General features: G+C 40.5%; 1 long non-coding RNA gene across 1 annotated transcript; it reads right to left on the bottom strand.

Moving 5' to 3' along the window:
- Positions 1 to 607: 607 nt before the first annotated feature.
- Positions 608 to 24,325, bottom strand: LOC134731142 (uncharacterized). Its single transcript, XR_010113265.1, has 3 exons — positions 22,829 to 24,325; positions 21,941 to 22,013; positions 608 to 9,579 (listed from the first exon to the last, which is right to left on the bottom strand). It is a non-coding gene; the product is annotated as an uncharacterized LOC134731142 (long non-coding RNA).
- Positions 24,326 to 25,569: the final 1,244 nt, after the last annotated feature.

Raw genomic sequence — 25,569 nt, 5'->3', positions numbered from 1 at the left:
ATTAAAAGTTATAGTAATCAGCTGAAAGTGGTAGCTCCTGTCTGTAATCCCAGCACTTTGGGAGGCCAAAGTGGGTGGGTCACTTGAGGTCAGGAGTTCAAAACCAGCCTGACCAACATGGTGAAACCCTGTCTCTACTAAAAATACAAAAATTAGCCAGGTGTGGTGGTGGGTGCCTGTAGTCCCAGCTACTCAGGTGACTGAGGCAGAAGAATCACTTGAACCCAGGAGGCAGAGGTTGCAGTGAGCCAAGATCGCACCACTGCACTTCAGCCTGGGTGACTGAGTGAGACTCCATCTCAAAAAAAAAAAAAAAAAATTATGATAATCTTACTAAATTAAAGATGTAACAAGTTTTATTAAACTAATATCAATGTCTTATCTATTAAAGATTACACAAGCAAAGATCATTCTGTTTTGGGCTGGGTGTATAGTTTTGTAACCCCTATGCCAAATTTTGACACCTTACAGTGTTTGGCAGGGATAAGTATGAAATTGCGTGATTAATAAATGCAAAAAAAAGTATGTTGGCAAATTCTTAAGACATTTCTAATATTATTTTACCAATAATTTAAAGTCAGCTTATTTATTAAAGATTTTACTTAAATCAGGTGAACTTGAAAAAGTTCTCTTTTTTCTTTAGTATCTGATTTAAGCACTTTTATTATTTGTTAAGCCAATTAATTAAAGCTCTTTTATATAATTTTAGTAGTGAAACATTGTGTACACAACACATAAATATACCGATGCATTAGGCATGCTGATAGAAGCACGTCTTACAGATTCACAAAGACCTCTTTTTTTCCCTTTTTTAAAAATCTTACCCTAGGCAGTTGTCAGCTTAATAGCCTTAAATTTGCATATTAAAGGAAACAACTCGGGTGAAAAATAAGATAGCAAAATTTGCATCATAAGGTAGAAAGTCTGGTGGGCTAGTGGGAAATTAAAACAAATTTAATTGCCAATTGAACATACAATTATAGAAGTCTTTTATAAAGGCCTTCAAATATATACACGTACACATATACATACACACATACACACAGACAAAGATTCTATCGTTTTTACTTCAGTACTTTAGTCATGAGATAAATGCAAATTTGTCGGCTTGCAAAAAAAAAAAAAAAAACTGTTAAGTCCAAACAGTGGTTTTTATTTCAGTAGAAAAGTAACAGCAGATTTAAAGCAGGCAGAAAAGAAAATAGAGAAAAGGGAAACCTAGGAACTCTTAATGTGCGGGTCAACCTTAGGGCTCTTTTTCCCTAATGTAAATGTGCACAAAGACCATATTACTTCCATTTTTCTCTGGCAAGTAGAGGTGCCATAAAACCTACAAAGTGATCAAAAGGGGGTCATTCCCCTTGTTTTCTCCTCATTATTTGATTATTTGTTTCCTGCTCTTTTTCTTTCTTTTTTTCTTTTTTTTTTTTTTCCTTAAAAGGAGGAACTGAGCTATGGGCCTATGGTTTTCATGTGGTGGATTGATATGTGCTTCTTGTGGGCAAGGCTCCACAGTGTGTCACCACTGAGTCATTTACACCTTCTTACATGTCTCAGTTTCTCTCTCCATACATCCATGACCTCTGAGAGGACTCAAAATGCCAGATGATCAGAACTTATATGCGTTTCCTGGATGATTCACTTTCTAAAATCAATTTTTGTTGGGGATTTTCCTGCAGGATCACAGCATGTAGTAGGGGATCAACACCCCAGACATTCCCACAAGACCCCTGGTCACCCAGGGGTACCTTTTGGCTGGAAGGAGCAAATGCCCTTTTTCTTTAGCACTGGGAAAACTCAGTCTCTCATTAACCCATGAAAACAACAGTTGAGTTCCTCATGCAAATGCTCACAGACAAATCAAATTAAGATTAATTTTGGAAGAAAAAGCAATAGAGAAGACCCTTCAGAATGCATCTCTGAACTAGAATTAGAATCCTTAAACAACAACTTCCTAAAAGAGAAAAGAAAAACAAAACAGCCAAGACCACTTCCTGTTCTCATCCTAACTCTCATCCACCATTATACATGCCAAGGTCAAATTCCCTCACAGTGAAAAGTCATCTCTGGCACTCCAAAAGCCAAAGAGGTCAGGTCATGCAATATAGGAAAACAGAGCTTTAGACCTAAAAAGAATTTGCCCATGACTCTTGAAACTCCACAAAGAAAACAAAACACCCCAGAAGGGGGTGAGTGGTGACTTTGTCCTAAATTCTTCAAAGGGGTTCAAGTCATTGTCAGGCCTCTGAGCCCAAGCCAAGCCATCGCATCCCCTGTGACTTGCACATATATGCCCAGATGGCCTGAAGTAACTGAAGAATCACAAAAGAAGTGAATATGCCCTGCCCCACCTTAACTGATGACATTCCACCACAAAAGAAGTGTAAATGGCCGGTCCTTGCCTTAACTGATGACAGTACCTTGTGAAAGTCCTTTTCCTGGCTCATCCTGGCTCAAAAAGCACCCCCACTGAGCACCTTGCCACCCCCCACTCTGGCCCACCAGAGAACAAGCCCCCTTTAACTGTAATTTTCCTTTACCCACCCAAATCCTATAAAACGGCCCCACCCTTATCTCCCTTCACTGACTCTTTTCGGACTCAGCCTGCCTGCACCCAGGTGAAATAAACAGCCATGTTGCTCACACAAAGCCTGTTTGGTGGTCTCTTCACATGGACACGCATGAAATTTGGTGCCGTGACTCAGATCAGGGGACCTCCCTTGGGAGATCAATCCCCTGTCCTCCTGTTCTTTGCTCTGTGAGAAAGATCCACCTACGACCTCAGGTCCTCAGATCGACCAGCCCAAGGAATATCTCACCAATTTTAAATCAGGTAAGCGGCCTCTTCTCCAACCTCTCTCACTGTCCCTCAACCACTTTCTTCTTTCCACTCGTCAATCTCTCCCTTCTCTTAATTTCAATTCCTTTCATTTTCTGGGAGAGACAAAGGAGACACGTTTTATCTGTGCACCCAAAACTCCAGTGCCGGTCACGGGCTGGGAAGGCAGCCTTCCCTTGGTGTTTAATCATTGGAGGAACACCTCTCTGATTATTCACCCATGTTTCAAAGGTGTCAGACCACGCAGGGATGCCAGCCTTGGTCCTTCACCCTTAGCAGCAAGTCCCGCTTTTCTGGGGAAGGGGCAAGTACCCCAACCCCTTCTCTCCTTGTCTCTACCCCTTCTCTGCTTTCCTGGGGCAGGGGCAAGTACCCCTCAACCCCTTCTCCTTCACCCTTAGCGGCAAGTCCCGCTTTCCTGGGGCAGGGGCAAGTACCCCTCAACCCCTTCTCCTTTACCCTTAGCAGCAAGTCCCGCTTTTCTGGGGGAGAGGCAAGTACCCCTCAACCCCTTCTCCTTCACTCTTAGCGGCAAGTCCCGCTTTTCTAGAGGAGGGCAAGTACCCCAACCTCGTATCTCTGTGCCCCAATCCCTTATTTCAGTGCCCTGACCCCTTATTTCCGTGCCCCTACCCCTTATTTCTGCACCCCATCCCTTATTTTTGCACCCCAACCTCTTATCTCTGCACCCCAACCCCTTTTCCCACTTTTCTGGAAGGTAAGAACCCCCAAACCCCTTCCCTCTGTTTCTCTACTCTCTCTTTTCTCTAGGCTTGCTTCCTTCATTATAGGCAACCTTCTACCCTCCATTCCTCCTTCTACTCCCTTGGCCTGTGTTCTCAAAAACTTAAAACCTCTTCAACTCACACCTGACCTAAAACCTAAATGCCTTATTTTCTTCTGCAATGCTGCTTGACCCCAATACAAACTTGACAGTAGTTCCAAATAGCCAGAAAATGGCACTTTGAATTTTTCCATCCTGCAAGATCTAAATAATTCTTGTCATAAAATAGGCAAACGGTCTGAGGTGCCTGATGTCCAGGCATTCTTTTACACATCAGTCCCTTCCTAGTCTCTGTGCCCAGTGCAACTCGTCCCAAATCTTCCTTCTTTCCCTCCCGCCTGTCCCCTCAGTACCAACCCCAAGCGTCGATGAGTCTTTCTAATCTTCCTTTTCTACACACCCATCTGACCTCTCCCTTCCTCCCCAGGCTGCTCCTCGCCAGGCTGAGCTAGGTCTCAATTCTTCCTCAGCCTCTGCTCCTCCACCCTATAATCTTTTTATCACCTTCCCTCCTCACACCTGGTCCGGCTTACAGTTTCATTCCGTGACTAGCCCTCCCCCACCTGCCCAGCAATTTACTCTTAAAAAGGTGGCTGGAGCCAAAGGCATAGTCAAGGTTAATGCTCCTTTTTCTTTATCCCAAATCAGAAATGTTTAGGCTCTTTTTCATCAAATATAAAAATCCAGCCCAGTTCATGGCTCGTTCGGCAGCAACCCTGAGACGCTTTACAGCCCTAGACCCTAAAAGGTCAAAAGGCCGTCTTATTCTCACTATACATTTTATTACCCAATCTGCTCCCGACATTAAATAAAACTCCAAAAATTGGAATCTGGCCCTCAAACCCCACAACAGGTCTTAATTAACCTCACCTTCAAGGTGTGCAATAACAGAAAAAAGTTGCAATTCCTTGCCTCCACTGTGAGACAAACCCCAGCCACAATTCCAGCACACAAGAACTTCCAAACGCCTGAACCGCAGCAGCCAGGTGTTCCTCCAGAACCTCCTCCCACAGGAGCTTGCTACACATGCCAGAAATCTGGCCACTGGGCCAAGGAATGCCCACAGCCCGGGATTCCTCCTAAGCCGCGTCCCATCTGTGTAGGACCCCACTGAAAATCGGACTGTTCAACTCACCTGGCAGCCACTCCCAGAGCCCCTGGAACTCTGGCCCAAGGCTCTCTGACTCCTTCCCAGATCTTCTCGGCTTAGCGGCTGAAGACTGACACTGCCCTATTGCCTTGGAAGCCCCCTAGAGCATCACGGACGCCGAGCTTCAGGTAACTCTCACAGTGGAAAGTAAGCCCGTCCCCTTCTTAATCAATACAGAGGCTACCCACTCCACATTACCTTCTTTTCAAGGGCCTGTTTCCCTTGCCTCCATAACTGTTGTGGGTATTGACGGCCAGGCTTCTAAACCTCTTAAAACTCCCCCACTCTCGTGCCAACTTAGACAATACTCTTTTAAGCACTCCTTTTTAGTTATCCCCATCTGCCCAGTTCCCTTATTAGGCTGAGACACTTTAACTAAATTATCTGCTTCCCTGACTATTCCTGGACTACAGCTATATCTCATTGCCGCCCTTCTTCCCAATCCAAAGCCTCCTTTGCATCCTCCTCTTGTATCCTCCCACCTTAACCCACAAGTATAAGATACCTCTACGCCCTCCTTGGTGACTGATCATGTACCCCTTACCATCTCATTAAAACCTAATCACCCTTACCCCACTGAACGCCAATATCCCATCCCACAGCACGCTTTAAAAAGATTAAAGCCTGTTATCACTCGCCTGCTACAGCATGGCCTTTTAAAGCCTATAAACTCTCCTTACAATTCCCCCATTTTACCTGTCCTAAAACCAGACAAGGCTTACAAGTTAGTTCAGGATCTGTGCCTTATCAACCAAATTGTTTTGCCTATCCACCCTGTGGTGCCCAACCCATACACTCTTTTGTCCTCAATACCTTCCTCCACAATTCACTATTCTGTGCTTGACCTTAAAGATGCTTTTTTCACTATTCCCCTACACCCCTTGTCCCAGCCTCTCTTTGCTTTCACTTAGACTGACCCTGACACCCATCAAGCTCAGCAAATTACCTAGGCTGTTCTGCCGCAAAGCTTCACAGACAGCCCCCATTACTTCAATCAAGCCCAAATTTCTTCCTCATCTGTTACCTATCTCGGCATAATTCTCATAAAAACACACGTGCTCTCCCTGCCAATCATGTCTGACTAATCTCTCAAACCCAAGCACCTTCTACAAAACAACAACTCCTTTCCTTCCTAGGCATGGTTAGCACGGTCAGAATTCTTACACAAGAGCCAGGACCACACCCTGTAGCCTTTCTGTCCAAACAACTTGACCTTACTGTTTTAGCCTAGCCCTCATGTCTGCATGCAGCGGCTGCCGCTGCTTTAATACTTTTAGAGGCCCTCAAAATCACAAACTATGCTCAACTCACTCTCTACAGTTCTCATGACTTCCAAAATCTATTTTCTTCCTCATACCTGATGCATATACTTTCTGCTCCCCGGCTCCTTCAGCTGTACTCACTCTTTGTTGAGTCTCCTACAATTACTGTTGTTCCTGGCCCAGACTTCAATCTGGCCTCCCACATTATTCCTGATACCACACCTGACCCCCATGACTGTATCTCTCTGATCCACCTGACATTCACCTAATTTCCCCAAATATCCTTCTTTCCTATTCCTCACCCTGATCATGCTTGATTTATTGATGGCGGTTCTACCAGGCCTAATCGCCACACACCAGCAAAGGCAGGTTATACTATAGTATTAGCCACTAGCCCGCCTCTTAGAACCCCTCATTTCCTTTCCATCGTGGAAATCTATCCTCAAGGAAATAACTTCCCAGTGTTCCATCTGCTATTCTACTACTCCTCAGGGATTATTCAGGCCCCCTCCCTTCCCTATACATCAAGCTCCAGGATTTGCTCCCACCCAGGACTGGCAAATTAGCTTTACTCAACATGCCCTGAATCAGATAACTAAAATACCTCTTAGTCTAGGTAGGTACTTTCACTGGATAGGTAGAGGCCTTTCCTACAGGGTCTGAGAAGGCCACCGCAGTCATTTCTTCCGTTCTGTCAGACATAATTCCTCAGTTTAGCCTTCCCACCTCTATACAGTCTGATAACAGACGAGCCTTTATTAGTCAAATCAGCCAAGCAGTTTTTCAGGCTCTTAGTATTCAGTGAAACCTTTATGTCCCTTACGGTCCTCCATCTTCAAGAAAAGTAGAATGGACTAAAGGTCTTTTAAAAACACACCCCACCAAGCACAGCCACCAACTTAAAAAGGACTGGACAATACTTTTACCAATTTCCCTTCTCAGAATTCAGGCTTGTCCTTGGAATGCTACACGGTACAGCCCATTTAAGCTCCTGTATAGACGCTCCTTTTTATTAGGCCCCAGTCTCATTCCAGACATCAGACCAACTTACACTGTGCCCCAAAAAACTTGTCATCCCTACTATCTTCTGTCTAGTCATACTCCTATTCACCATTCTCAACTACTCATACATGCTCTGCTCTTGTTTACACTGCCGGTTTACACTGTTTCTCCAAGCCATCACAGCTGATATCTCCTGGTGCTATCCCCAAACTGCCACTCTTAACTCTTGAAGTAAATAAATAATCTTTGCTGGCAGGAATATGCTGAATCACCTTAGGCACTCTCTAATCAGATGTCCTGAGTCGTCCCAATTCTTAGACCTTTTATACCTGTTTTTCTCCTTCTGTTATTCCATTTAGTTTCTTAATTCATCCAAAACCGTATCTAGGCCATCACCAATCATTCTATACGACAAATGTTTCTTCTAACATCCCCACAATATCACCCCTTACCACAAGACCTCCCTTCAGCTTAATCTCTCCCACTCTAGGTTCCCACGCTGCCCCAATCCCGCTTGAAGCAGCCCTGAGAAACATCGCCCATTCTCTCTCCATACCACCCCCCAAAAATTTTCGCCGCCCCAACACTTCAACACTATTTTGTTTTATTTTTCTTATTAATATAAGAAGGCAGGAATGTCAGGCCTCTGAGCCCAAGCCAAGCCATCGCATCCCCTGTGACTTGCACATATACACCCAGATGGCCTGAAGTAACTGAAGAATCACAAAAGAAGTGAATATGCCCTGCCCCACCTTAACTGATGACATTCCACCACAAAAGAAGTGTAAATGGCCGGTCCTTGCCTTAACTGATGACATTACCTTGTGAAAGTCCTTTTCCTGGCTCATCTTGGCTCAAAAAGCACCCCCACTGAGCACCTTGTGACCCCCCCACTCCTGCCTGCCAGAGAACAAACCCCCTTTGACTGTAATTTTCCTTTACCTACCCAAATCCTATACAATGGCCCCACCCTTATCTCCCTTCGCTGACTCTCTTTTCGGACTCAGCCCGCCTGCACCCAGGTGAAATAAACAGCCATGTTGCTCACACAAAGCCTGTTTGGTGATCTCTTCACACGGACATGTATGAAAGTCATTAGAAGCTTTCTCTAGAATTTTTGATACTTCAGATGGCAAAGGGGGAAGGAGGTATAGGGTGGAAGAAAAGTAAACAAAAGAACAATTTTTTTTTTAAAGAAAGGAAGCGAACACAGAAACCAAACACATGGTTTTCTTGTTTTCTCTGTTTAATTTTGCAGCTATGAGGAATTTTAGCCAAATTAGAGAGGGCTTGTTACCCATCATTGCAATTCTCACCTGGATTTGTCCAAGTCAGAGTTGATGAAATCTGATGGGAGAAAGACTGGAACAAACAACAACAACAAAGCCCAACAATATGATCACTGAGTGCTCCAATGATATGCTGGTTGTTGAACTTTAGCCAAGACAAAACCACAATTCAGCTACTTACCCAGAGATGGATCTCAGGCTGAAGACTGCTTTCTACCATCCTAGAAGCAGGAAAAATACTCGAACGCGTCTTCCCAGCTGGGAGCGAGCTCAAACTCCATAAAGGAGTTACCTGCTTTCCATTGTCTTGGAAACAGGAAATCTTGCCTTCCTTGTTGGAAGCAAGAAAAAAAAAAAAAGGAGTATACAGCAAAATAAACTTTAGATCTTGACCAAATTTTTGGAGATCAGGGATTCTCTGGAAGGGTTGCTCCCTGACCTCAGCAAATTGTCCTATTGGTTTGAGCCATAAAGTTAGCTCATGCTGGTACCAAGAACCGATAGGAGATTTGTCAGAAGTCAGGGGCATCTCCACTCAGAATCCCTCCGTGGTTACCAAATGTGAACGCCCAAAATTTGAGACAGGTCTCAGTTAATTTAGTTTATTTTGCCAAAGTTGAGGATGCATGCCTGTGACACAGCCTCAGGAGGTCCTGGCAACATGTGCTCAAAGTAGTCAGAGCACAGCTTGGTTTTATACATTTTAGGGAGACATGAGACATCAATCAACATATATAACATTGGTTCAGTCTGGAAAGGCGGGACAACTCAAAACAAAAGTGGGACAACTCAAAGCGGGGAGGGTCCAGGTCACAGGTTGGTGAGAGACAAATGGTTGCATTCTTCTGAGTTTCTGATTAGCCTTTCAAAGGAGGCAATCAGACATGCATTTATCTCAGTGAGCAGAGGGATGACTTTTAATAGAATGGGAGGCAGGTTTACCCTAAGCAGTTTCCAGCTTGAATTTTCCCTTTAACTTAGTGATTTTGGGGGCCCAAGATATTTCCTTTCACACAGCAATGTCAATCATTTTCAGGTTTCAAGAGCTCTATGAAATGTCTACTTATCCTGTAAAATCCTGTTGGTTCTTCCAATAACCAACTATATTTGTCTTCTCCTTGAGTGGTATGAAGGCAGGGCTGGTTTTAGACAAGCTTGATCGCTGCAGTGGCATAGCATATAATAGGGGAACAACATGATCAGGCTCACAAACATCATATCATCCATGCTCAACTTCACCTGAAAGTGGACAGCTGAACCAAAAAGAAAACAAATACATTTCAGGTACTATCCCTCACAGGGGCAGGGAGAAATAGTTCTCTCTCCATTCATTTTCCCACCTGTAAAACAAGAGTGGTGGAGACCAGCCTGGGCAACATAATGACACTTTGTGTCTACTACATTTTTTTTAATTAACCAGGCATAGTAGTTCATGACTGCAGTCCCAGCTACTCAGGAGGTTGAGGTGGGAGGATCTCTTGAGCCCGGGAGATCAAAGCTGCAGTGAGCCATGATTGCACCACTGCACTCCAGCCTGAGTGACAGAGAGAAACCCTTTCTTTAAAAAAAAAAGTGATAGATGAATAATGTTTCTCAGGCATTTCCAGGTTTTTAGTTCTATAGAGGTTTATTTCTCTAGTTTCATTTCAATTCTCTTTTTGTTAGCCCTTCTAAATTCAGACTTAATCTCTTCTTTGATGTCACTATATTTTGTAAGCATGACAATGAAGCAAAATTTCTTCATTGTGCTTGCTTTATTTAATGGTAGGCAAGGAAGCAGTTAATGCACAGCTGAGAGAAACCTGAATTCCAAGTGCACCCGGTCTGGCATGACATTACTGTGCCTTTTCCTAGATTCCACAGTCAGTAGAAAAAACAGACTGGGTATATGGGCACAGAGCTTCTCTCTAGGACAGGGAATAATCTACCAGTCTATTCTAGACATTAAGTTACCTTGCCTGGGTATCAGTGTGCCTTTAAGTGAATATCGAACCGTATAACTTCCAGGGAACCTTTGAGCTTCAACAGTCTATGATTCTAAGTTGACGTCACCATTTCTGGACTATTTTAGTTCCATGGGATATGGTAACACTTCTAAGCACTTGCCTATCAGCCTAAAGCTTGAGTCCTTCAGAGCCAGAGAAAGAAGAGTTTTCACTCTTTGGGTAATGCTTTTGAAAACTTTTAGCCAAAGATTTAAATCAGACTTGTCATAGAGTGACTCTGGGGTCAGAAAAATCTAGTTTACTCTCATGGATGTAAACTGAAATCATGAGGGTATTTTCAGCAAGCCTATCTCTCCAAAATTATCAAGTCACACATTCTAATTAGGATAACATGGTTTTGTTTTGTTTTTGTATTTATTTCCAGAATCAGCTGCCTTATATCTGAATGGCTTAAGAATAAATACAAATTAAAAATAAGAAGCTTAATTCTCCCAGTTGAAAATAAGGAAATAGAGTTCTTCCACTTTCCTTTTTTTTAATTTTCTTCAGAAAACATGTAGTTGCAAGTTCCTTTGTCAGCTTTATGACCTGAAAGCCATCCCTTTGAAATCAAAGGAAATAGAACCCCTAACTCCCAGTTTCTGTGAGAGTGTAGGGGCCTAACTTCAGTGGCCCCTTGCTCCAAGTATTAAAACTACCTCTGGCAATAAAGATAAAGGAATTTGTTTTTCCTCTAAAGAAAGCCAATTAGCTACCACAGATGGTCACCCCAATTACCAGGTGAATTTAAGATGAACTATGTGTGACAAATGGTGCTCTCAAGTTCTTTTACTTGAGAACACAGTATTGGTTATTGTGAAAGCATGTCTGTAATGGGTTGTATCTGTTTGGCTCTTTTTTTTTTTTTTTTTTTTTTTTTTTTTGAGATGGAGTCTCACTTTGTCACCAGGTTGGAATGCAGTGGCATGATATCGGCTCACTCCAACCTCTGTCTCCTGGGTTCAAGCGATTCTTCTGCCTCAGCCTCCCGAGTAGCTGGGACTATGGGTGCATGCCACCATGCCCAGCTAATTTTTTGTGTTTTTAGTAGAGACAGGGTTTCACCATGTTGGCCAGGATGGTCTCGATCTCTTGACCTCATGATCCACATGCCTCGGCCTCCCAAAGTGCTGTGATTACAGGTGTGAGCCACCGCGCCCAGCCCTATTTGGCTTTTTTTAAACGTGAGCTTTCATTCAGTCTGCCATCTCTGGATGAATTGCCCATGTTGCCAGATTACATTCTGGTCTTTTACTTATTAATAATAAAACTATTTACTTTTACTTTCTCTACTATTTTGTGGAGAGGTAGTGTGGGTTGGAAGAAGATTTTTTTTTAATTATATTTCCACAACAATGGGTATTCTAAATTGGTAGTTTTCAAACCTTTCTAGAAGTGTCTACCAGACTGCTGTAGGAGAGAAAGGCAGAAGAGGATTGCAACATGAGCGACCTCTGAATGTTGCATCTACCAGAAAGTATTCTTTTTGCTGTTTTATATATTGGTATTCTAGGAAATTTTTGCCCAAGATCAGGGTTCCTCTGATAAACAATAATGTTTCAAAACCAGTAACCTGTTTATACCATATGTTTTTATTCTCTATTTCCCTCCAATAATGTAAACTTTTTGAGAGCAGTTATTTTGTTTCTATATGCACTGTTAACTTCCCCAAAACTTAGAAGAGTCCCTGGGACATAGTAGATGCATATTTACCTTGTGTTAAATTAATGAATGATGAAGGGTAGGCAGAACAAAGTGACTGAATAGAAGCCCACAGCAATCATCCCCCCAACAGGAACACCAAATTGAACAACTATGAAGAAAATCAACTTCATAAGAACCTATGATCAGGTGAGTGATCACAGTACCTGCTTTTAACATCATATTAAGGAAAGAGGCACTGAAGAGGGTAGAAAAGACAAGCTTGAAGCAGCAGTGGCCACTTAGCATGGTGAGAGAATCTGTGCATTTGGGGCAAGGAGAGTGCACTTATTGTGAGACTTCACATTGGAACTCAATGCTGCTCTGTCACAGTGGAAAGCAACATAGGGCAGAACTCAGTCGGCATTCACAAAGCATCTAGATGAGTCCCAGCCAGAGGGGAATTGCCCACCCCAGTGGTTGGAACTTGAGTTTCAGCAAGCTCACCACTGTGAACTAAAGTGCTTGGGAATACTAAATAAACTTGAAAAGCAATCTATGCCACAAGGACTGCAGTCCCTGGGCAAGCATCAGTGCTGTGCTAAGCTCGAAGCCAGCACACCTGGACTTGGAATGTGAGTGGCCTAGTGAGACACCAGCCAGGGCAGCCAAGGGACGGCTTGCACCACCCCTCCACCACCCACAGATAGTGAAGCTCACAGCTCCAGGAGAGACTCCTTCTTTCTCCTGTACTCCTTCAAGAGAGGAGAAGGGAGAGTAAAGAGCCCTTTGCCTTAAAACTTAGATATCAGCTTAGCTACAGTACAATAGGGCATCTAGTAGAGTTCCGAAGCCCCCATTCCAGGCTCTATTTCCAAGGCAACATTCCTGGACACACTCTGGCCCAGAAGAAAACCTGCTGTCTTGAAGGGAAGAACCTACTCCTGGAAGGATTCGTCACCTATTGACTAAACAGTCCTTGGGCCCTGAATCATCAGAAGCTGTAGCCAGGCAGTATTTGCCACAGGCCTTGGGTGAGATTCTAAGACATGCTGGCTTCAGGTGTGACCCAGCACATTCCCAGCTGTGGTGGCTGTGGGGAGAGACTCCTTCTGCATGAAGAAAAAGGAGAAGGAAGGGTAAAGGGGACTTTGTCTTGAAGTTCAGGCCCCAGCTTGGTCTCAGCGGATTAGAGCACCAAGCAGGCTCCTGAAGCCCCTAATCCCAGGCCTTAGTTCCTGAATGGCATTTCTGGATCTGCCCTGGACCAGAAGGAAGCCTACTGCCCTGAAGGAATAGTCCCAGGCCTGAAGCATTTACCACAGCCTGACGGAAGAGCTCTTGGGCCATGAGTGAACATCAGCAGTAGCCAGGCAGTACTTGCTGCGGGCCTGGGGTGATGGTTGCCATGGAGGGAAATTCCTCTGCTTGAGGAAAGGAGGGGGAAGAGTGAGAAGGACTTTCTGTCTTGGCTAGGATGCCAGCTCAGCCACAGTAAAATAGAGCACAAGGTAGACTTCCTAAGGTTCTCGACTCCAGGCCCAGCCTCCCAGAAGGCATCTCTGGACCAACCTGTGGCTGAACTCACCACCCTGAAGGGAAGGACATAAGCCTGGCTGGATTTGCCACCTGCTAATTATAGAGAACATGGGCCTTCAATGAATATAGGTAGTAGTCATCAGTGGTCACTGTGAGCCTTGGGCAAGACCAAATTCTGGCTGCAGGTCTGACCCAGCATGGTCCCAGTGGAGTTGATCACAAGAGTGCCTGTGTCATCCTTCTTCCAACTTCAGGCAGCTCAGTACAGAGAGAAAGATTCCATTTGCTTGGGAAAAAGTAAAGGAAGATAACAAGAGTCTCTTCCCGGTGAGCCAGGGAATTCTCCTGGATCTTACCCAAGACCACCAAGATATACCTCTATGAGTCTTCCAGAGCCACAGAATTACTGGGCTTAGGATGCCCCCTAACACAGAGATGGCTATAGTGACCAAAGACTTAGATTACAACAACCAAATTTCTTTGAATGTATGGAAAGCCTTCCCAAGAAGAACAAGCACAAACAAGCACAGACTGCAAAGACTACAATAAATATCTAGCTCTTTAATGCCCAGACACTAATGAACATTCATAAGCTCAAGACTATTAAGGAAAACATGACCTCACAAAACAAACTAAATGAGGCATTAGTGACCAATCCTGGAGAGACAGAGATATGTGACCTTTCAGATAGAGAATTAAAAAGAGCTGTTTTGAGAAAACTCAATGAAATTCAAGATAGCGCAGAAAACAAATTCAAACTTCTATCAGATATATTTAACAAAGATATTGAAATTTTTTTAAATCAAGCAGAAATTCTAGAGCTGAAAAATGCAATTGACATACTGAAGAATGCACCAGACTCTCTTTACAGTACAGTTGATCAAGCAGAAGAAATAGTTAATGAGCTTGAAGACAGGCTATTTGAAAATTCAGTCAGAGGAGACAAAAGAATAAGAAAGAATAAAGCACATCCACGAGATGTAGAAAATAGCCCCAAAATGGCAAATCTAAGAGTTATTGGCTTTAAAGAGGAGGTAGAGAGAGAGAAAGATTGGGATGGAAAGTTTATTTAAATGGATAAGAACAGAGAATTTTCCAAACCTACAGAAAGATATCAATATCCAAGTATAAGAAGGTAATAAAATGCCAAGCAGATTTAACCCAAATAAGACTATCTCAAGACATTTAATAATCCTTGACCCAAATGTCAAGGATAAAGAAAGGGTCTTAAAAACAGCAAGAGAAAATAAGCAAATAACATACAATGGAGCTCCAATACATCTGGCAGCAGAATTTTTAGTGGAAACCTCACAGGCCAGGAGAGAGTGGCATGACATATTTAAAGTGCTGGGGGTGGAAGGGGGAACAACTTTCATCCTAGAAAAGTATATAAGTGAAAATATACTTCAAACATGAAGGAGAAATAAAGACTTCCCCAGGGAAACAAAAGCTGAGGCATTTCATCAACACCAGATCTGTCCTACAAGAAATGCTAAAGGGAGTTCTTCAATCTGAAATAAAAAGACATTAATGAGCAATAGAAAATCATCTGAAGGTACAAAATTCACTAAGTACACAGAAAAGCACAGAATATTTTAACAGTGTTGCTGGGGTGTGTATACAACTTATATCATGAGTAGAAAGAATAAAAGATGGACCTATCAAAAATAATAACTACATTATTTTTCAAGACATAGTATAAAGACAAAAATAGAAACAACAAAGAATTGAAAAGTGGGGTGAAGAAGGTAGGGTTTTCATTAGTTTTTGCTTGTTTATTAGTTTGTGTATTCAGTGTTGTGTTGTCATCAGATTAAAATAACAGACTATATGATATTATTTGTAAGCCTCATAGTAATCTCAAATCAAGAAACATACAAGAGTTACACAAAAAAATAAAAAGGAAGAAATTAAAACATACCAGCAAAGAAAATCACCTTCATAAACGGAAGACAGGAAGGAAGGAAACAAGAGAAGACCACAAAAAACTAAAAAAAGAAAAACAAAATGTCAGAAGTAGGTCCTCATTTATCATAACGTTGGATATAGATGGACTGACTCTCCAATAAAAATTCATAGTGTGGCTGAATGAAAAATAAAAAAGACCCAACAATTTATTGCCTGTAAGAAACACATTTCACCTATAAAGACACACATAGACTGAAAATAAAGAAGTGGAAAAAGACATTCTATGCTAATGGAAACCCAAAAAAGAGCAGGAGTAGCTACGCTTACATTAGACAAAATAGATGTCAAGACAAAAACTATAAAAGGAGACAAAAAGTCAGAATATAATGATAACTGGGCCAATTCAACAAAAGGATATGATAATTGTAAACATATATAAATTATAAAAATTATAAACTCTAATAATATTTGCTTTATATATCTGAGTGCACCCAACACTGGAACATCCAGATATATAAAGCAAATATTATTAGAATTAAAGAGAGAGATAATCTCTAATAGAATAATAGCTACAGACTTCAACACCCCACTTTCAGCTTTAGACCAATCATCCAGAGAGAAAATCAACAAAGAAACATTGGGCTTAATCTGTGCTATAGACCAAATGGACCTAATAGATATTTACAGAACATTTCATCCAATAGCTTCACAATACACATTCTTCTCCTCAGCACATGGATCATTGTCAAGGATAGACCATATTTTAAGCCACAAAACAAGACATGACAAAAAATAGAAATAGTATCAAGTATCTTCTCTGACCACAGTGGAATCAAATTAGAAATCAATAACAAGAGGAATTTTGGAAAGTATACAAACACATGAACATTAAATAACATGCTCCTGAATGACCAGTTAGTCATTGAAAAAAATAAGAAGGAAATCTAAAAATTTTTAGAAATGAAGAAATACGGAAACATAACTATACCAAAACCTATGGGATACGGTGAAGGCCGTATTAAGATGAAAGTTTATAACAATAAGCACCTACACCAAAAAGGTAGGAAAAATTTAAAATAAACAAGTTAACTATACATTTTAAAGAACTAAAAAAGCAAGTGCAAATCAAACCCAAAATTAAGTAGAAGTAAAGAAATAACAAAACTCAGAGCTGAAATAAATGAAATTTAAACAAAAACAAGAAAAAGATCAACAAAACAAAAAAAGCATTATTTTTGAAGAGACAAACAAACTTTACAAAACTTTAGCCAAACTAAGAAAAAAAGAAAGAAGATCCAAATAAATAAAATCAAAGATGAAAAAATAGACATTACAACAGATACCACAGAAATTCAAAAGATCATTAGAGACTACTATGAGCAACCATAGGCCAATACATTGGAAACCTAGAGGAAATGAATAAACTCCCAGACACATATGAAGAAATCCAAAACCTAAACAGACTGAAAACAATAATGTTGAAACCATAATAAAAGCCCTCCCAGCAAGGCGGAGGTTGCAGTGAAATGAGATCATGCCACTGCACTCCAGCTTGGCGACAGAGCGAAGACTCCATCTCAAAAAAAAAAAAAAAGTCTCCCTGCAAAAAAGCTCGGGACCTGATGGCATCACTACTGTATTCTACCAAATATTTAAAGAAGTAATACCAATCCTAGGGAAACCATTTCAAAAAATAAAAAAGAAATACTTCAAAACTCATTCTGAGACCAGCATTATGCTGATACCAAAACCAAAGACACGTCAAAAAAAGAAAACTACCAGCCAATAACTCTGATGAATATTGATGCAAAAATCCCCAACAAAATACTAGCAACAGTAATTAAACAAAACATTAAAAAGGTCATTCATTATGACTAAATGGGATTTATCCCAAGGATGCAAGAATAGTTCAACATACACAAATCAATCAATGTGATGCATCATATCAGCAGAATGAAGGACAAAAACCATATGAGCATGTCAATTAATGCTGAAAAATGGGCCAGGCACAGTGGCTCATGCCTATAATCCCAGCACTTTGGGAAGCCAAGGTGGGTGGATCACTTGAACTCAGGAGTTTGAGACCAACCTGGCCGACATGGTGAAACCCCATCTCTACTAAAAATACAAAAAAAAAATTAGCTGGGTATGGTGGAAGGTGCTGGAGGGTGCCTGTAATCCCAGCTACTCTGGAGGCTGAGGCAGAAAAATCACTTGAACCTGGATGGTGGAGGTTGCAGTGAGCCGAGATCATTCTACTGTGCTCCAACCTGGGGGACAAGGTGAGACTCTGTCTCAAAAAAAAAAAAAAATCCTGAAAAAGCATTTGATAAAATTTAACATGCCTTCATGATAAAAAAAAAACCCTCAAAAACCTGGGAATGGGTCAGACATGGTGGCTTACAAACCTGTAATCCCAGCACTTTGAGAGGCCGAGGTGGGCAGATCACCTGAGGTCAGGAGTTCGAGATCAGCCTGGCCACATGGTGAAACTCTCGTTTCTACTAAAAATACAAAAATTAGACAGGCATGGTGGTGCATACCTGTAATCTCAGCAACTTGGGAGGCCGAGATAGGAGAATCGCTTCCACCCAGAAGGCAGAGGTTGCAGTGAGCGGAGCTCGCACCAGCTGCACTCCAGCCTGAATGACAAGAGCGAAACTCTGTCTTAAAAAAAAAAAAAAAAAAAAAAGAAGAAGAAGAAAAGAAAACCTGGGTATAGAAGGAACCTACCTCAGCATAATAAAAAAGACACACAGCTGGTATCATACTGAAGGGGGAAAAACTGAAAGCCTTTCCTCTAAGATCTGGAACAAGACAAGAATACCTACTTTCACCACTGTTATTCAACACAGTACTAGAAGTCCTAGTTAGAACAATCAGACAAGAGAAAGAAATAAAGAGCATCCAAACTAGAAAGGAAAAAGTCAAATTATCTTTGCCTGCAAATGATATAATCTTATATTTGGAAAAGCCTAAAGACCATCAAAAAACTATTAGAACTGATAAACAAATTCAGTAAAGTTGCAGGATGAAAAATCAACATTAAAAATAAGTTAACATTTCTATATGCCAACAGTGAACAATCTGAAAAAAAAAAAAAAGAAAGTCTATTTACAATAGCTACAAATGAAATAAAACATTTAGGAATTAACCAAAGAAGTTAACAATCTTTACAATGAAAACTATAAGACACTGATGCAAGAAATTAAAGAGGACACAAAAAAGTTGAGTTATTCTATGTTCACAGATTGGAAGAATCAATATTGTTAAAATGCCCATACTACCCAAAGGAATCTACAGATTCAGTGCAATCCCTATCAAAATAACAATGGCATTCCTCATAGAAATAGAAAAAATAACCCTAAAATTTATACAGAGCCACAAAATACCTAGAATGGCCAAAGCCATCCTGAGCAAAAGAACAAAACTGGAGGGATCACATTACTTAATTTCAAATTATACTACAAAGCTAGAGTAAACAAAACAGCATAGTACTGGCATAAAAACACACAGACCAATGGAACAGGATACAGAACACAAAAATAAATCCACACATCTACAGTGAGCTCATTTTTGACAAAGTTGCCATGAATATGTATTGTGGAAAGGACAGTCTGCAGTTAATGATGCTGGGAAAACTGGGTATCCATATGCAAAAGAATGAAACTTGACCCCTATCTCTCACTATATGCAAAAATCAAATCAAAATGGATTAAAGACTTAAATATAGGACCTCAAACTACAAAACTACTAAAAAAAATTGAGGAGAGTCTCTAGGACATTGGTCTTGGCAAAGATTTCTTGAGTAATACCCCACAAAGCAAAATGGACAAATGGGATCACATCAAGTTAAGAAGCTTCTTCACAGTAAAGGAAACAATCAACAAAGTGAAGTGACAATCTGTAGAATGGGAGAATATATTTGCAAAGCATCCATCTGAAAAAGGATTAATAATCAGAATATATAAGGAGTTCAAACAACCCTATAGGAAAAACTCTATAGGAAAAATAATCTTATTTAAAAATGGACTAAAGATCTCAATAGACATTTTTAAACAAGACATGTAAATGGCAAACAGGTATATGAAAAGGTAATCAACATCATTGATCATCAGAAAAATGCAAATCAAAAACTACAATGAGATATCCCCTCACTCCAGTTAAAATGGCTTTTACCCAAAAGTCAAGCAATAACAAATGCTGGCGAGGATTTGGAGAAAAAGGAACCCTTGTACACTGTTGATGAGAATTTAAGTTAGTACAACCACTATGGAGAACAGTTTGGAGTTTCCTCAAAAAACTATAGATAAAGCTATCATATGATCCAGCAATCTCACTGTTTGGGAATACCCCAAAGAAAAGAAACCAGTATATCAAAGAGATATCTGTACTCCCATGTTTATTGCAGCATTATTCACAAAGATTTGGAAGCAACCTAAGTATCCATCAACAGATGAATGGATAAGGAAAATACGGTACTTTACTATTCAGCCATAAAAAAAAAAGATCCTGTCATTTACAACAACATGGATGGAACCAGAGGTCATTAGGTTAAGTGAAATAAGCCAGGCATAGAATGATAAAATTCACATGTTCTCACTTATTTGTAGGAGTCAGAAAATAATTAAAATAATTGAACTCATAAAGAGTAGAAGGATGGTTACCAGGGACTAGGAAGAGTAGTGAGGGGGTAGGTGGAGTGGGGATGGTTAGTGGGTACAATAATGTAGTTAGATACAATGAATAAGATCTAGTATTTGCTAGCTAGCACAACAGGGCAACAGGATGACTATAGTAAAAAATAATTTATTTTCATATTTTTAAATAACTAAAAGAATATAACTGGATTCTTTGTAACACAAAGAAAGGATAAAGGCTCGAGGTATGGATATCCCATTTACCCTGATGTGATTCTACCTGTATCAAAATATCTCATCTACCTCATAAACATATACATCTTCTATGTACCCACAAAAATTAAAAATTAAAAATGAGAAAAAGAAGAGGGTCATTCTCTCAAATAAGAGAAATGGATTACAAAGAAAAAAAGAGAAATGGTCTAAGTAATAGGGTTGTCGGATTTAGCAATAATTGGGACATTCTTGCAAAGAAATAAAGAGAGAAAGAGGAAAGAAAGAAAGAAGAAAAGAAGGAAGGAAGGAAAAAAAGAGAAGAGAGAGGGAGGGAAGGAGGGAGGGAGGGAAGGAGGGACGGAGGGAAGGAGGGAGGGAGGGAAGGAGGGAGGGAGGAAGGGAGGGAGGGAGAGAGAGAGAGAAAGAAGAAAGAAAGAAAGAGAGAGAGAGAGAGAAAGAAAGAAAAGAAAGAAAGAGAGAAAAAAATACTTCTTTATATAACTGAAATTCAAATTTAAAAAAAAAAATTAATGAATGACCCTGTGACAGACCCTGAACTCCAGACCCTGAACACGAGACCCTGAATTCCAATGTCCTTTTCCAAGGCACAGGCACTCAAGTGGACCCAAAGAAATGGCTTGTTCATATCATAACCTTTTTGTTCATATCTCCAGCTTTAATATATCCAAATTAAGAAAAAAAACAAATGAATATTGATAATGTATGGTATGTGTCAGAAGAGAAGTAGAGAATGGACACATGAGTTCATAGGAGAATTGTCTTGGACATGCATAAGTTTCACCCATGTCTGTGGCCTCCTGGAGCTCTCTGTGGCCCCAAAAATATGTAAAACAGGGATATAGGGTACAGTAATACCAATTCAGGAACACATAAGTAAGGACTACTGTGTAGTGGTTAAAAGCACAACCTTCTGGATAAGACAGTCTTTATGTAAACCCTATGTGTAATTAACTAGCTGCATCTCCCTGTATAAGAATCTTAATCTCCGGGCCAGGCATGGTGGCTCACACCTTTAATCCCAGCACTCTGGGAGGCCGAGGCGGGTAGATCCTGAGGTCAGAAGTTCGAGACCAGCCTAGCCAGCATGGTGAAGCCCCGTCTCTACTGAAAATACAAAAAATTAGCCAGGCATGGTGGCACGCATTTATAGTAGTCCCAGCTACTCAGGAGGCTGAGGCAGGAGAATTGCTTGAACCTGGCTGGTGGAGATTACAGTAAGTGGAGACTGCGCCACTGTACACCAGCCTGGGCGACAGAGTGAGACTCCATCTCAAAAAAAAAAAAAAAAAAAAAGAATCTTAATCTCACTGTGACCTAACAATTTTATCTGTAAATAGGGATATTTTATTGCTTATATTATTTAAGTCTAATACCATCCTTACACCTGAGCAAGAGGGATCCTGGCCTAGAGCTCCATGTTTTAAATGACCCTACAGGTCACAAACATAAAATATATCCATTTTTAATAGAATACATAGACACCTCTCTTACAGGGATATCCTGTGCTAAGCCTGGGCAGGGCCTGATCCATAATCCTAAACATCTTAGGTTACATGATTAAAACTGGTCATGCCCCAAGAAAACTGCCTCATATTCTATGCTTTTGAAATAAAAAAGATCAAAAAAACTTATCCAAAGTGCCTAAAACAGTGCTTGACACTTACTAGCTATTATTTTCAATGTCCTTGAATCCAGAAGTTCTCTCTCCACTGTATTCAGTCTTCATCTCTGAGAGACCTGTTGGAAAATTCAATTTCCAAATATGCACAGCTAAGAACTAGGCCTTGAACTCCAGTGACATTTTCCAAGGCGATAGGCAATTCTATGCCCAAGGACTATTCTCCACTTCTGAAGCTACCATGTACTGAACATATTAATTTATAATTTACTCTCACTAGTTCCAAAAAGATTTAAAGGTGGCTTATGGCCATGTAAAGTTGAACAAGATGACATAAATTGCAAGAAAGAAAAAATAATAACCAATATGTATAGGGTAGTTACTCTGTGACAGGCACAATGCCAGATACTTTATAACATTATCTCAATTAAGCCTCCCAGCAATATATTTCAGATGAGAAAAGTGGAGCACAAAGAGGCTCCACCTTTTGCCCAAGGTCACATAGCTTGTAAATACCAGAACCAGGATTGGCTTTATTGCATTGAAAGTAATGTGTTCTTCTAATGAAATTTTCTAATTTGGTTATCTTTATAGTCTTACTTCCTAATAAATCTTCTTCTTTTTTTCTTGAGGTTAGCAAATGTATCATGACTGAATTAAGAAATAAATCAACATTTTACTTCTTTCACTAACATGAAGGTCCGTGGGATTTCTGTACTTTAAAGATTGTTCATGATATTTAGTGGTTTCTACATGATCAATGATAAAGTGCCTCAAAAATTTTGAGGAAGAAATCAATTCCATTTTAACAAAATTTAAATTGTATAAACTGTCTTTAAGTTCTGAAAAACCTTTAACTTGCTTTCTTAACATTAAGAACAACTCAGAAGTATATATACTCAAAGTGTTTATATAACGTAAATCATATTCTTACTTTCCGTTTTCCTGAAAGTTGATAGTTTTGCTGATATTCACAGTCTCAAAAAATGATGAATTTGCAGATCATGTTTTTCCCCATGACAAAACCTAATTCATCCACAATGCTGAAGAAAGAAAGTCATTAACCTAAAGTCAGAAGGATAAAATACAAAGTCAAAAAGGTTAAAAACACAAATAAACCATCCTTCTTTTTATCAAAGTACCAGACCGTTCCATCAGAGATGTTTGAAGTCCTCAAGTGCTGTCCTGGCTGTCAGAAAAAAAAATGACATAATTTTTCCAAATCCCAGTCTCCTGGAGTTAAATCGTCACTTCATCCATAAATACCGCTGATCTCTAAAAAGCTCCAAACCCCTCCTTATCTCAACATGGTCTGAGAAAATTGTGCATTTTAAAAGAGGAAAGTGGGTAGAGGAAAGAGAAACACCAATAGTCCATTTCTCTCATTCTTCTACCAAAATCTCAGGACAGAAAATGCCAATTAGTCAGGTTTTCTATTTCTTTTTCTCTCTTTTCTTTTCTTTGTTGTCGTTGTTTTTTTTTGTTTAGTTTTTTGTTTTGTTTTGTTTTTTGTTTTTTGAGATGGAGTTTCTCTCTTGTGCCCAGGCTGGAATGCAATGGCGCCATCTCAGCTCACTGCAACCTCCGCCTCCCGGGTTCAAGCGATTCTCCTGCCTCAGCCTCCTGAGTAGCTGGGATTACAGGCATGAGCCACCACACCCGGCTAATTTTTGTATTTTTAGTGGGGATGGGGTTTCGCCATTTTGGCCAGGCTGGTCTCAAACTCCTGACCTCAGGTGATCCACCCACCTCGGCCTCCCAAAGTGCTGGGATTACAGGCATGAGCCACCCTGCCGGTCAGGTTTTCTAGTTCTAAAGATAAAGATGGCTGCCGATAGATGCAATAGGTTGCGATTAAGATGTGTTGAGCCCTTCCTGACAAAGCACTTGGTTAGAGAAAAGGTGGAAGAATTTTGATCCATCTCAGGAAATCAGCAAATTGATTTGATTGACCTCCAAGGCACACTTTGTGACTGCTGTGTACACCATCCATGGTGAGTTCCACACTGCCCCACTGGATCTTTCCATCAGAGAAGGCCTAATTTCCCTTGTGCATCACCACCAACGTTGTATGAGAAATAGAGGTTCACTCCTCACTGTCTTAATTACTCAGTGACTGTTCAAAGAAAACCCAGTGATGATTAGTTCAATTGCTTTAAACTTGATTAGAAAGGCGAAGTTTATTAACAGTGAAACTTAAAGCCTTTATGGTCATAACATGTTGACCAGTTAAAATCTGCATTTACTCTGTATACTCAAAGAGGACTTTTACCAATCAAGATATACTCAACATCTATACCTAATCATATGCCATTAGGGGTCTCATTTAACCTTTCCTCAAAGTGTGATAATTTCAACAATTTGATGGAAATATTCCCCTGTAGACACTTAGGATCTTCTGCCTTATTCTAAATCTTAAACCAGGCATTTGTGTACACAATAGCATCCTGATTGGGAAAAAGTAAGGTGTGTATCAATCTTTATGTTTCTGTTTAATGGCAATGGCTTACATTCCCAGATGTCGTTGTGTTGAAGAAGCAAGTTCTTCAGATGGGAAGGGGTTTGTATTGTTTTTCGGGATCTTTGAAAGCTAATTTCACTTGTGCCAGACTCACTCTGCAGCTAGAGCCCTGTCATTTCATTTCCCTGCCCTGCTGAGGTATTGTGAGGAGGGGCTATAAGTGAGTCGTATGAAAGTCCTTTGATGCTAGGGCTGGAGAAGATATAGATTCCAACTATGCTGCTACTTATTCTCAGCCCTAGTTACCCCATTAGTAAGTGAGGGAGATAAACTGTATAATAATGGTTAGCATTCACTAAATGCTATGTGTCATGCTCAGATCTAAATCTTTATTGATATTGCCTCAGTTAAGCCTTATAGACAACTCTATTAGGCCAGTTTTATTATAAACTTGTTCTATGATAAGGACAACAAAGCACATAGAAATTCAACAACTCACCCTAGGTCACACAGCCAGTTAGTGAGAGAACTAGGATTAGAACCCAGATGATCTGATTCCACAGGTGGGCTTTTGAACTCTACATTCTATGTCTGTAGTGGTTTATTTCTAGCCCAGTCAACCTGGAAGTCTAAAAAATACACTATACTGCATTTTTGAATCTTGAAATGATGGTTTTTTGTTGTTGTTGTTGTTGTTTTTGTTTTTGTTTTTTTCCACCTTCTAGCATCACCAGGTAGGTATTGTTGGCTGGCTGACGCTAGTCCTCACTCTGTCCTACTGACTTCTCCCCTTTGGTCCAGGCCTGCTCACTAACTACATCTGTGGTCGAGATTTCTAGCGTCAGATAATCTGTGAGCACGCAATCATTAAACCCCAGCAGCATCTCAGGGTATCATTTTAAGAAATATATTTGCAACCAGGAAATTGCTATATTCCAAACAGCTGAACACCTTTCAGAGACATTTTATTTGAAGAGTAAGTTTCTTGCCCTACATCTGAAAAATCCACTAACGCCCAACTTTTTTCCTTACAGTTCAAATATTTGGAACTGCTTTTGCATCCTAAATTGCCTCTTACCCTAAGGCAAAAGCAAGATTAGTCAAAGAGCTAATTATGCAGATTTCTCTATTAGATTCTTCAGCTTAACAGATTCTGAAAACACTTGCCTATCTACTGTAGAGAAAACATTGATTTCCGTGGTTAGGCACCCACT

Source organism: Pan paniscus, chromosome 8, assembly GCF_029289425.2.
Source record: "Pan paniscus chromosome 8, NHGRI_mPanPan1-v2.0_pri, whole genome shotgun sequence".
Taxonomy (NCBI): Eukaryota; Metazoa; Chordata; class Mammalia; order Primates; family Hominidae; genus Pan; species Pan paniscus.
This window is presented reverse-complemented; position numbering and strand designations above follow the sequence as displayed.